This window comes from Lagenorhynchus albirostris, chromosome 1 (assembly GCF_949774975.1).
Source record: "Lagenorhynchus albirostris chromosome 1, mLagAlb1.1, whole genome shotgun sequence".
Taxonomy (NCBI): domain Eukaryota; kingdom Metazoa; phylum Chordata; class Mammalia; order Artiodactyla; family Delphinidae; genus Lagenorhynchus; species Lagenorhynchus albirostris.
In genome coordinates, this window is record NC_083095.1 from 88,336,461 (window position 1) to 88,349,206 (window position 12,746).

General features: G+C 40.8%; 1 non-coding gene across 1 annotated transcript; it reads left to right on the forward strand.

The window, feature by feature from the left end:
* The first annotated feature begins 389 nt into the window (after positions 1 to 389).
* LOC132504547 (U6 spliceosomal RNA) lies at positions 390 to 491 on the forward strand. The gene has a single exon (XR_009534943.1). It is a non-coding gene; the product is annotated as a U6 spliceosomal RNA (small nuclear RNA).
* The last annotated feature ends 12,255 nt before the right edge of the window (positions 492 to 12,746 follow it).

Below are 12,746 nucleotides of genomic sequence, written 5' to 3' on the forward strand. Positions count from 1 at the left end.
AACGTCAAACAGCTGCCAAGTGACTGACAGAGGCAAATTCAAACGCAGGCACAGACTTCAAAGCCTGTGCCCTTACCTCTCATACCTCTTGATTTTCTCCAGATTCTCAGGGAAATACGTATTGCAACACAAGGTGCATGTGTAATCCAACTACTTTCAATACCAGATACTCTCCTGTAAGCTTCATGTTGTGTCACATGCTTCCATTTATCCTTCGGGATATCTGAGTGTTTCTTCTGGGAGTTATTTATCAGATAACTGCCCTTCTTAGGATAACACTGTACCTATAAAGATTGCATGGTAGAGTCTTTGACAAATTGAACTTCTACAGGTCAGCTATAGCTGAATGCCAAGGACAGGGAAAGACCAGACATAGTATGAGCACTCCAATGCTTGCTACGGCAGCATGTATACTAAAATTGGAACTACAGAGATTAGCACGGCCCCTGCACAAGGATGACATGCAAATTCATGAAGCGTTCCATATTTTTATGTAAAAGAATGAAATTAGAACATTCTCTAACACCATACACAAAAATAAACTCAAAATGGATTAAAGACCTAAATGTTAAGACCGGATACTATAAAACTCTTAGGGGAAAACATAGGCAGAACACTCTCTGACATAGATCGCAGCAAGATCTTTTCTGATCCACCTCCTAGACTAATGAAAATAAAAACAAGGATAAACAAATGGGACCTAATGAAACTTAAAAGCTTTGCACAGCAAAGGAAAGCATAAAATATGGGCACTCTAAACAAGCACAGGAATGGCTTAGGTGTTTTACTGAGAACTCTACAGAGGCAAGAGAAGGTATTTTAGCGTAGGCGTAGCTGTTGCCCCTGCACTTCAGTCAAAGAGGGGAGAACATCAGAAAGGGGATGGATGCTCCACAAGGGTCTATCCTATAGGGATGGTTCTGGAAATAGACTACATATTCATCCCCACTTGAGTCCACCCTTAAGACTTTTCGCAGGGGCTAAAATAGCTCCACTCACCCTGCTGAAAAAGGTGCCTCACATTTCCCTCGGAGTCGGCACTTCCCTTTCCTAACCCAGCAGCCGCTAGCACCGGTGGTGCTGGCCAGGGGTGGGCCACATCTAGGCAGCACCCAAGAGTGAGGAAGGCATTTGGCCAATTCCAGAAATGGTGGAGAAGTTACTGAATCACCATCATTAAGTTATATGATGTCAGCGCCACAAAGATTTCTTTGCCCATGAACAATTCCTGATTTTGCAGGAAATATCCTTGGATGCCTTAGTGGTGGGAGAGCAGCTTTCACTGGATCCTCTCCCTTGTCTCATTCATTCAGCCTAAATTCTTCTCCCATTATTTTTTCAACCTTCTTCTTAACTCTGACTCCCTATTTTCACATCTGGCCTAGATCCTCAAAAAAAAAAAAAAAAGCTATGAAATAAGAAAGGGATTGAGTGGCCAACAACTAGCGGATGGGTTAGGAAATTAAAACACATTCAGCATTGGGCTCTTAAGTGAAAAAATAAAAAAATTTAATGACTATTTCTTAAATGAATGAATAACTTTAGGATTTAGAGTAAATAGATTTCATCATCGGATAAAACATGCAGCCACTAAGAAGAATGTTTACAGAGAATTTTAATAACGTAGGGCAATTCCTATGTCATGATATTAAGAGGAAAAGAACAGAATATGAAATTATACATATAGTATGCTCTCAACCGTGATGAATACCTATGCATGTAAAATGCTGGAAAGAAATTCACTAAAATTTTAATAGTTACTATCCTTGGATAGAGATATAATGGGTGTTCTTTATAATCTTCTTTCTGCTTTTCAGCAACTTGTGCAGTTTTCTCTATGAGCCATTCTTACATTTATAATCAGGAAAAAAACCCATAAATGTCAATTTTTTCTTTAGAAGAAAAGGATTCTGTGTATACTGCAAAGAACTCTCTTACTGTCCCAGATGTTTTCCCTCACAGCCCCAGGAAAACTGTAAACCCTGCTCTGGGAGAACACCTCCCATGGCCACCTGGCTCCTCTGTGTCCACACATGTGATGATCTGGCAGGACGCAGGGATTAGCATGGGAAGGCACGTCTGTCTGTTGTGCACTTTGCCCAGCTCTCTCAGATCTGTGCTTGCTGTTTCACTCCCATCTGTCTCACTTGTTGCTGGTGAGGAATTTCCCCAAATTATCACTCCCAGCAGAAGGCATTTCTCTAACTAGGCCCTGGGAAATGGAGACGTAACATTTGCCAGTTTTCTGTACCCCTCTCTCGGATTGGCTTGGGCAACATCCCAGGAGAAAGCACTTATCCCCACCCCCATCAAGATCGTTTAAGTGGCAAAGCTCCCCCCACAGTCATGTCACGTTCTCACTAAAGAAAGGCCTGCCTAAATAGAATTATTCAGAATTTGCAAGCTTAGGGTCCAGGTAGGAGCCAATTCTGAATTTTTGCTTAGGAATCCTAAATTTCCATTTCTGCCAGGCTGTTCAGAATTTAAAAGCAAAGCTATATACTAAGACTGAGGATTGTAAGGCCTGAGCCACAGATGTTCAGCCGTAAGATGGAAATGAAATGATCTGAGAGGCATGAATGTTTAATGAGGCCTGATTTAGAAATGACAGGATATGTAGCCCCCACATGGCCTTTATTAGAAAGTTATCTTGTTCATGTGAACATTGACGCGTATCAACATTCCCCAGAGAGCGCATCTGCCACCTGAGACAGTGTACTTCTCTGGCCCAGCTCTGTAGCAGCCAAATTACTGAGTCAACAACCAATGTATGGCGGGGAAAATCCAGTAATCCCAAATTCTCATACACAGCCAATTAAAATAAATGTTTACTACTATAGGACAGATCCCTCACTGAATCTGGTTAGATCAACTTGTAATGTTTCATTGTTGTCCTTGTTTCTCAGGTCCAAAGCCATCTCCAGCCTCCACAGGCAGAGCGAAGCAATTCCTCCCTGAGTACCAGTGCACCTTGTTAATACCTCTTTTATAGCACTTGTTACATGCCTGTAACAGCTTGTTTCCAGATCTGTCTCTATCACCAGACTGAGATCTCTGGAGAGCAAGGGCTATAGGTCCTGTACCAGAGCACAGTGATTGCCGCTTAATAAATGTCTGTGGAATTAATTGACTCTAAACTTGCAGAAGATACTATCAAGAGAAATCTTACTTTAATGTGTTAAAACTATTCTCATGAGTTTGTGGGACATTTTATTTTTATTTTCCATTACAGGTTTTAGATTTATAGAAAAGTTACAAAGGTAGTACAGAGTTCCTATATACCTGTCACCCAGTGTCAGTTCTCCCTAATGCTGTCATCTTACATTACCATGGTACATTTGTCAAAACTAAGGAACTGGGCTTCCCTGGTGGTGCAGTGGTTGAGAGTCCGCCTGCCGATGCAGGGCACACGGGTTCGTGCCCCGGTCCGGGAGGATCCCACATGCCGCGGAGCGACTGGGCCCCGTGAGCCATGGCCGCTGAGCCTGTGCGTCCAGAGCCTGTGCTCTGCAACGGGAGAGGCCACAACAGTGAGAGGCCCACGTACCGCAAAAAAAAACCCCAAAAAACAAAAAAACTAAGGAACTAACACTGTGTATTCCTATTAATGAAACTCCAGACTTTATTCATATTTCACCAGTTTTCCCACCAATGTCCTTTTTCCATTCCAGGATCCCATCCAGGATACCACATTATGTTTAGTTGTCGTGTCTTCTCTGGTCTTCTCTGGTCTGTGACAGTTTCTTAGTCTTTGCTCTATGACAGTTTGTTTGTTTTTAGTTTTTATTGGAGTATAGTTGATTTACAATGCTGTGTTCATTTCAGGTATACAGCAAAGTGAATCAGTTATACGTATACATATATCCATTCTTTCTTAGATTCTTTTCCCATATAGGCCATTACAGGGTACTGAGCAGAGTTCCCTATGCTATATAATAGGTCCTTATTAGTTATCTATTTTATATATAGTAGTGTGTATATGTCAATCCCAATCTCCCAATTTATCCCTCCCCCCCATTACCCCCTGGTAAGTATAAGTTTATTTTCTACATCTGTGACTCTAGTTCTGTTTTGTAAATAAGTTCATTTGTACCCTTTTTTTAGATTCCATATATAAGCGATATCACATATTTGTCTTTCTCTGACTTACTTCACTCAATCTCTAGGTCCATCCTTCTTGCTGCAAATGACATGATTTTGTTCTTTTTTATGGCTACCATGATAGTTTTGAAGAGAACTGGTTGGGTATTTTGTAGATTGTCCCTCAAATTGGTTTGGTCTTATGTTTTCCTCGTCATTAGACGGGGGTTATGTATGTGTTTTTGGAAAGCATACCACAAATGCCGAGTGCCCTTCTCATCACATTACATCAGGAGGTAAATGATATCCCCATGCTATCACTGGTGAGGTTAACCCTGACCACTTGGTGAAGGTGGTATGTGCCAGGTTTCTCCACTATAAAGTTAGTGTTTTTCCTTTCTATTCGCTATTCTTTAGAGGTGAGCCACTAGGACTGGCCTGGAAGGGAAGAGAGGTTTATCTTCATATAGTATTTGGAATTCTTTCATTAGGGAGATTTATCTCTTATCCTCCCTTTATTTATGGAGATTTTAGTTTAGTAGATAATAGCAATTCCTTGAATTTGTGGGAAGTTAAACTAAAATTATAACTGTATAAGACAGTAAGTTTGGGCCAATATAAAGTAAGCATATGGTGTTAGAATATGAATTTAAGAGATAAACACCTCTTTTGGGGACACCACCATGGCTGAGAGAGTTCACATCAATAAACTTTCCAGATTACTGAAATGTATTCCTTCAATCACCAAGAGCTTCTTTTTTTTAATATATAAATTTCTCCCATTCTTCTGGCTGCCTTTCTATGGTATATCATATGCTTTTATCTTCTTGAACAGAATATTCTGAACAAAAATTTAGCCTTTTTACAAAAATTGATCACGATACTGAAATTCACAGCAATGATGATGGTTAAACTTGATGACCTCTAAAGTTTTTTCCAATCTAAGTTTAACAACTATCAGACAAGATTAATGAAGTTACGTCCCCAAATAACCGAAGACTTCTTGTTTTAAACCTAAGGTTTTTACTTTGGGCTGGGGTACAGTGGTCTCAGCCTTACTTCTAGATCAGAGAGAAGCAACAGGTGTTCACACAAGAGCAGAGGGACAGCTCATACAAATCACGCAGGGAGGTTTTTAAAAGACAGATTCTGATTCAGGCCTGAGATTCTGCATTTCTAACAACCTCCCAGGTGATGCCAGTGTTGCTGGTCCATAGATCCTTCTTTGAGTGACAAGGACCCAGGGAACCCTACATACCCAACTCTGTAGTCTGGCTGTTGGCAAGGCTTTAGGAGGCCAGGAAGTTCCTGGGACGGGGCAGAACTTTTCTCTCATGCTGCAAAGAGCTTTGAATAGACATGAATCATTCACAAAGTACAGTCAGAACTTAGAAAAAGAAGGAGCTAGGTGACAAAAATAAATAACTCATTCTTCTAAAATAAGCCAAAGGAGGGAAAGAGAATTCTCTCCCTTAAGAGAACTGCTTTAGAGGCAAACAGTTCTTGGACTTTCTGGTTCCTCTGATGTTGAAAAGAAGCACCCAGACTACATCAAAAGGGCAATAAGCTAGTTTTACATAAAGATCAGTTTTGTGGAGAGAGGTCCACTTCTAGAACTTGAGGCTTCTTATCCTAAAATTACACTTGAGGATTTTGGGATGACGCTAATGTACATTTTATATGATTCCTTCTATTTTCTTACAAACACAAGGTGGGTTTGTCTGTCCTTCAAGATCTAAGCCACAGCAGCCAAGCCCTTAGTTGCTTTCAAATTAAGCTAATATGACGTATGGAATCTACTTATTTAAATATATTTAAATCTAAAGTCTACTTATTTAAATATATTTAAATCTAAAGTCATTCCTCACTATCCAAGGGGGATTGGCTTCAGGACCTCTGTGGATTCCAAAATCCACGGATGCTCAAGTCAGGGTTTCTTTCAAGTCCTAGTCTTTCACCACTCCATCTCCATAGCTCAGAAAGATATTTTGCATACATTTCAAAATGCTTATCCCTGCTTACAATGTCATTAATAAAGCTGATTCTGCCAACTTGTGCCTAACCCTTGAGCAAGTTGCAGCTTTAATGTTATATCAAGTAATCATCAGAGGAAAAATAGCTGAGATTTGACCTCATTTCTTGAGTAGATATGTTTGTGGTTGTCAGCTAGCTAAGCTAGTGGTTTAGTTAATATTACACATAGTTATTGCTAAACTCTTTTTTATCCCCAGATAATGACTAAAAATCAAAGTTTATAGCATGAATTATTACCAGTTGATAAGATTCTGAATTTATCATACTGGGTAACAAATATTATATGAGTTGATTTAATTAATTAATTAATTAATTAATATATTTAAAATTTTTTGGCCGCACTGCGAGGCATGTGGGATCTTACTTCCCCAAACAGGGTTCCAACCCACACCCACTGCATTGGAAGCACGGAGTCTTAACCACTGGACTACCAGGGAAGTCCCCAGAGTTGATTTTAGATGAAAAAATGACTCTGGTATCATTGACTGAATTATAAAAGGTAAAGAAGAAAAATATTGACTGCTGCCTGAAAAAATTTAGCTTGATAAATATATATCTAAGACAGTGGCAGGCACTATGGCAGGGTGAGATGCAGTCAGCCTAGTAGTGGGAACATGGGCTCTAGAGCTGTACTTCCAGGTTTGAAGTCTGACTCTACCGTTTGTTGGCTGTATGACCTTGTGAAGTTGTTTAAACCCTCTGGATCTCAGCTTTCTTGAATGTAACAGGAATAATACTAGTACATAACTCAGAGTTGTTATGATGATTAAATAATATACGTAAAGCACCACTCACTACACGTTCGCTATTGTTATTCTTATTCATAGGAACTGGGGGACTTCCCTGGTGGTGCAGTGGTTAAGAATCCACCTGCCAATGCAAGGCACACAGGTTTGATCCCTGGTCTGGGAAGATCCCACATGCCGTGGAGCAACAAAGCCCATGCGCCACGACTACTGAAGCCCGCACGCCTAGAGTCCACGCTCGGCAACAAGAAAAGCCACCGCAATGAGAAGCACGTGCACCTCAACGAAGAGTAGCCCCCTCTCGCCACAACTAGAGAAAGCCTGCGAGCAGCAACGAAGACAGAGCGCAGCCAAAAATAAATAAATAAAATAAATTTATTTTAAAAAATAGGAACTGAAATGGGGAGAAGGGGAACTAGTCAAGACAGGAAGGCAAGTGTGGCCACATTAAGAAAGAGATGCTGAGAGCAAGTTCAGAAATGGGGAAGATAATACTTTCCACATCTGCTTCCTACATCAGGTATTCTCTGGACGTGACTACAACACTCTTGTATATAACTCTTCACTATTTGCATGTGTGTTTGTGTGTGTGTGTAATATTTCAAAGTGATTTCCTATATATCATTTCATTTGATTATCAGCCATCTAGGGAGGTAAAATCTCTTATGCAATCTAGCAAATACTGCTGACTCTCACAGTATGTGGGTAAGGCAAGCACAGGATGGACCCTCAGAGCACCAAAGTACAGTGCAGGAGAGCACAGTAGAGCATAGCAGGCCATCCCTTCCTGTCTGGATTACCAGAAGCGTTGCTGGGCTCTTTATATGTCACTGGAGATGAAATGTGCGGCTATTTTCTTTCCCAAGATGACCTTATTGTACATTTCCTGAAAGCATTATATTTGATGATCCTCACAGCTTCATATTCATCAAATATATTGGGTTGGCCAAAAAGTTTGTGCGAGTTTTTCTGTAAGATGTTACAGAACGAACTTTTTGGCCAACCCAATACTTCATGTTCCTTGGTAGTAAGCATATTTTGCATGCCTCACCCAGCCTTAGCTATGTATCAGAAAGTAGCCATTTAAAGCACTTTCTCTGTTTAGCCCTGAGAGATACTTGAATTGCTATTTTGTTTTGTTTGTTTTTGCTATGATAGTAAGGCAATATCCTACAGAACAGTGCCACAAAAATATTTCAAATAGAATTAAGGGAACAGTAGAAATGACAATATGGTGATGATCAGAACATAATCTCTAGCTGAGTAATAGGAAACATGTGTCAGAGAAGTTACTGGCTTATTGTTATTAATTAAAACAATAATTAACATTGGCCACTTACCATGTGCCTGGCAGTATGCCAAGTGTTTTATGTGAATATAATCAACGTGATATTGCAATATGCCCAGCATATAGCAAACAGGAGGAGTTTAATAGATATTTGTTGAGTAAATCTGTGAGATAGGAATTACTTTTATCAATTTTACAAATGATGAAAATTAGGTTTAGAATTTTAAGCTTTGCCTAAGGTCACATAACTAATAAGTAACAAGTGAACCTAGCTGGTAAACTGAAATTTGATTGTAGCATAGCATAGTGTAATGGTTCAGAGTGGGAACCACAGAGCTAGTTTTGAATCCTAGCTCTGCCACTTACTAACTGTGTGACCTTGGGGAAGTTACTTAGCCCTTCTGTGCCTCAGTTCCTTCATCTGTAAATTAGAAATAATAATCCCAACCTCCCAAGGTTATTGGGAGGATTAAATGAGATCACACATGCAAAGCACTTAGAACTGTGGCTGGCACCCTCTACATATAGCTATTACTGTTTAGTAGAGCCTTATATTACATACCAATAGAGTTTTCTACTTTTCAAAAGAAATTTTTATACATTATCTCATAACGTCCTTATAAGGTGGACAATAATCATTACAATTAAGACAATAGAATCTCATGGAGTATAAGCAATAAAAATATTGAATCACTATGCTGTACACCTGAAACGAATATTCTAAATCAACTATACTTCAATTTAAAAAACAATATTATCTCACTTAATCCTCATAATAATCCATTTTATAGATTACAAGAATCAGGCTCAGAAAGGTTAAATGGATTGCTAAAGATCATACAGCAAGTAGTTAGGCCCTGTTGAGAAAAGGTAGAATGAAAGATTAAAGATAACACAGTGTCAACTCTTAAAATAAGAAGGGAGTAGAGGGAAGACAGGGAGGAAAACAACTAGCTCATTCAAGGCATAATGAAGCCATGTACTAAAAGGGGTGCAGGGCTTCCCTGGTGGCGCAGTGGTTGAGAGTCCGCCTGCCGATGCAGGGGACACGGGTTCGTGCCCCGGTCCGGGAGGATCCCACATGCCGCGGAGCAGCTGGGCCCGTGAGCCATGGCCACTGAGTCTGCGCGTCTGGAGCCTGTGCTCTGCAACGGGAGAGGCCACAGCAGTGAGAGGCCCGCGTACTGCAAAATAAATAAATAAATAAATAATAAAAATAAAAGGGGTGCAGGTTACATGCTGAGGAAAGCCAAAGGAAGAATTGATGAATTCCATCTGGAGGTGGTATGTTTGCCTAGAATCCATCCCAGTGGCACCAAAGCAGGTCAGACACTGTTTCATGGCAATGAAACATTGAGTCTGCTTGAAGTCAGAAAAGTTTGAGGGTCTGGGAGTAGCAGAGAAACATGGAAAGAAGTTTCCCAAAGAAAACTTTGAAAAATGCCTAAGCATTCATGACCGTTCCCACACATCTTTTGGACGTGGGAGGGAAACAGTGACCTTCATTTCAAAGGACAAATGAAGTATTCAGTAACGAGGATAATGTGAACAATGTGAGAAGTGAGTTATACATGGCCCGAGGCATGTAGAAATTATGTGAAAATAAGTAACTATATAGTCAACAGATTGTTTCATACACCTGGGTGTGAATCTTGGGAAAAAAACCTAGAACCACAGGTGAGAACACTTCAAACTCAAATTTTACAGCCTTAGGGCTTATTTGGTTCTGGACTCCCTCTAGTGGTTCAAACCTTTGGTGCTTTAATTGGTACTCTCCAGTTCGTAGAACATCAAATTTTGGGTCATATTAAAAACAAGAAAAAGGACCACACAACTCCTGAGTGGTTTCCCACAAGAAGAAAACTATGTGGTTGAATGGTATGATAATGTGGCTATTAAGGTAGTTGAAATAATAGTGTTTCAAATGGTCTGACCTAAAGGGACACAGTGGATTTCACTGGCTGACTAGAAAAGCCAGTTATAGTTCTGCTGAGAATGTGTGGATAATAGCTGAAGTTCCACGAACAGAATTTCTGTTTGCTTTTGTTTGCAACCTAAGGTGAGAATTCAACCTTTTAGGGATAGAGAGAAGTGACTATTTTCTGGGTATATGGGTCCTACAAGGTCAGAGAATTCTAGCTTGACCTTGTATAAAGTCAACCTTTCAGACCAACCCAAAGCAACATGTGGTTCCCTTCATATCATATCCCTAATATTGCAGCCTATACATCTGTTTTAAACCAAATTCAGAAAATTCTAAGAGTGATGTAACTTTATTTGCTTCCCTATATTGGCTTTGGTTATGCCCCTTGGCTGTCTCCTACTTCTTGCACATGACCACATGAGGAGGCATACTCTTGTGTTCACTCCATTAAACTTTCACTTCCTAGCCAGTTCTGCATTATAGATTACATAAATCTGCCAACTCTTTAATATGACAGCCCTTTGCATATTTAGGACAGTTATCATGTCCTGTCTTCTTTCCCTTTTTTGGATCCCCAAAGCTTCTTGGAACCAGAATAAAAGAACCTCTGTGAGGTAGAGGTATCATAATTGAATAACTTAATGGGCATTTTGTTCACATCTTCATTGGCTTTTAAAAAAATTTATTGAACTACAGTTGATTTACAATGTTGTGTTAGTTTCAGGTGTACAGCAAAGTGAATCAGTTGTGCATACACACATATCCATTCTTTTTTCGATTCTTTTCCCATATAGGTTATTACAGAATATTGAGTAGGGTTCCCTGTGCTGTACAGTAGGTCCTTATTAGATATCTCTTTTATGTATAGTAGTGTGTATATGCTAATCACAATCTCCTAATTTATTCCCCCCCCCCCCCCCGCCTTCACCTTTGGTAACCATAAGTTTGTTTTCTCCAACTGGGACTCTATTTCTGTTTTGTAAATAAGTTCATTTGTACCCTTTTTTTAGATTCCACGTAAAAGAGATATCATATGATATTTATCTTTCTCTCTCTGATTTAGTATGATAATCTCTAGGTCCATCCGTGTTGCTGCAAAAAAAAAATTGGCTTTTTATTTCAGAAAATACAAAGCTGTTCTTGAAAAGTCTGAGTTTAGAGTCTTTGTTCTCCAAAGAGAATAGAAAGCAATACGATTAAGAGAAAGAAGCAAACAGGATGTAATGGGTGATTTACCCATTTCAGGACCTCCTCCTAGTATGCTATTTTCTTGTTCCTTTTAGGTTGTTCCACCACAGTAGTTGGAAACATACAGCAGAGATCTGATAAGTGACTGTGGACTCCAGACGTTAGTCATAGTGTCTTCCCTGAGGTTTGGATAGAGTGAGGCCAGGAATGGGCATTGGTCATAAGATCCCAGATCTGACAGTACTTTCCATTGAGAAGAGATCCCTATAGAGTCTGCAGCTGATTATTTGCATAAGTAGGAAGAAAAAGCACTCAAACCCCAGTGACTTAAGCATTCCATCTGCAATCTCAATTTTGTAATCACATAAATTTGGTTTTCAGTGAAAGTGGGAAAAACAGAGGTAGAAAGATGTGAGTAGGATAAAAAGCAAGGCATATTATCTTGACTTTGAATATCTGTAGCTCTTTTTTTTTTCGCCGTACGCGGGCCTCTCACTGTTGTGGCCTCTCCCTTTGCGGAGAACAGGCTCCGGATGCGCAGGCTCAGCAGCCATGGCTCACGGGCCCAGCCGCTTCGCGGCATGTGGGATCTTCCCGGACCGGGCAGGCGGACTCTCAACCACTGGGCCACCAGGGAAGCCCTATAGCTCTTTTTGATGAGCAGAATTTAAAAGGATAGGAGGAAAGAGTAATTCCCGGTGGGGAGGGGAGAGGAGAGGTGGAAAGAGAATATTAGGTGGAGGTCTTAATAATGTAGACAGGCATTGCCTCTAATACAGGACTTAGTACTGTTGTGCCCCAGATAGACAATAAGGACTTAATCACATGAACAGAACAGGTTATGATTAAGTTGTTGTCAAAGAACATTCAAAGGAGAAGTCAGGAATATGAACAGAATGTACTGGTGTGCCACAACTACGTCAGATGGCCTGGTTTTCCTTCTTTCCCTTCTTCAAGGGATTTAAAATGCTACACTGTGATTCTCTTTTGCTCGGCTGATGCTTTTGTATACGAAGGACATGCATGGACTTTACAAACAGGTTGGAACCCAGGTTATCGAAGGTGCCAAGGCTGTATTTCTCATCCACTCCAAGTCACCTAAGACATTAGCACCAGAGCACTCCAAAATACTGTGCCCCTGGGCTTCCCTGGTGGCGCAGTGGTTGGGAGTCCGCCTGCCGATGCAGGGGAGGCGGCTTCGTGCCCCAGTCCGGGAGGATCCCACATGCCGCGGAGCGGCTGCGCCCGTGGGCCGTGGCCGCTGAGCCTGCGCGTCCGGAGCCTGTTGCTCCGCAGCGGGAGAGGCCGCAACGGTGAGGGGCCAGCGTACCGTAAAAAAAAAAAAAAAAAAAAAAAGCAAAAAACTGTGCCCCTGAGGACTGTCGAGGTTTTTTCACAAAACAGCAAAATCTCTAGGCTCCAAAAGCGCAGGTGGTGATGCTCGAGTCCGGGAGCCAGGGAAAGAGAGTGCTATGTGGCGACTCCG